The sequence below is a fragment of the Bos mutus genome, chromosome 14 (assembly GCF_027580195.1).
Source record: "Bos mutus isolate GX-2022 chromosome 14, NWIPB_WYAK_1.1, whole genome shotgun sequence".
Taxonomy (NCBI): Eukaryota; Metazoa; Chordata; class Mammalia; order Artiodactyla; family Bovidae; genus Bos; species Bos mutus.
The window spans coordinates 36,748,787-36,749,871 of record NC_091630.1 but is presented as its reverse complement, the minus strand read 5'-3'; the positions used below and the strand labels follow the sequence as shown (position 1 = coordinate 36,749,871).

At 45.3% G+C, this 1,085-nt stretch overlaps 1 non-coding gene across 1 annotated transcript; it reads left to right on the top strand.

Annotated features, from left to right (window-relative positions):
• Nucleotides 1–432: 432 nt before the first annotated feature.
• On the top strand, nucleotides 433–504 carry TRNAC-GCA (transfer RNA cysteine (anticodon GCA)). Its single transcript has one exon. It is a non-coding gene; the product is annotated as a tRNA-Cys (tRNA).
• Nucleotides 505–1,085: the final 581 nt, after the last annotated feature.

Genomic DNA, 1,085 nt, shown 5'->3' with positions numbered 1-1,085 from the left:
ACCTAAAAGCCCTGGCCCACGCTTAAGCCCTAGGCTTATCTGATAGCTCAGTTGGTAAAGAATCTGCCTGCAGTGCAGGAGACCCAAGTTTGATTCCTGGGTTGGGAAGACCCCCTAGAGAAGGGAAAAGCTACCCACTCCAGTATTCTGGCCTGGAGAATTCCATGGACTGTATAGTCCATGGGGTTGCAAGGAGTCAGACCCAGCTGAGTGACTTTCACATTTAAGTGCCCTAATCTTTTGCCCTGAGGCTTCTCCCAGGAATCGTCTGACCTGCCTGTGAAGTTCTGTGGGTGCTGGAGGCTCAAATCTCTTCTTGGGCTATTCTTCCAAACCTCCTTCATTTAGGAGACACCTACATATGGTTTGTATTTCGCTTCCAAGGTGACATCCTTTTTAAAATTATTTCCCCAATTAAGTTGTTACAGGGCTTCCCTGGTGGCTCAGAGGTTAAAGCGTCTGCCTGCAATGCAGGAGACCTGGGTTCGATCCCTGGTCAGGAAGATCCCCTGGAGAAGGAAATGGCAACCCACTCCAGTATTCTTGCCTGGAGAATCCCATGGACAGAGGGTCCTGGTGAGCTACAGTCCACAGGGTGGCAAAGAGTCAGCATGACTGAGCGACTTCACTTGTTACAGAATATACAGAGTTCCCTGTGCTACAGAGTAGGTCCTTGGTGCCTATCCATTTTAAATATGTGTGTAACATGTCAGTCCCCAACTCCCTAACTATCCCTTCCCCCCTTCCCCTCTCCATTCCCCCTTCCCGTAGCTCTGTTTTGTTCTCTAAGCCTGTAAGTCTGTTTCTGTTTTGCAGTTTGAAAAATAATAAACACATATATATGTATAACAGAATCACTTGGTTGTACAGCTGAAACTAACACAACATTGTTAATTGATAAAATTCCAATATAAAATAAAAAGTTAAAAAACAAATGTGACATCCTCTAGAAAGCTTCTTCCCTTCCCAAGACTGAGCTGGACTTTCCCATCTCTGTGTTCTGACTTTGTGCTTATCTCTGTCTTAGATCTTATCTGGTTGATTGTTTATCTTTGCTTGCCTGTCTCTCCCACTTGATTATCACT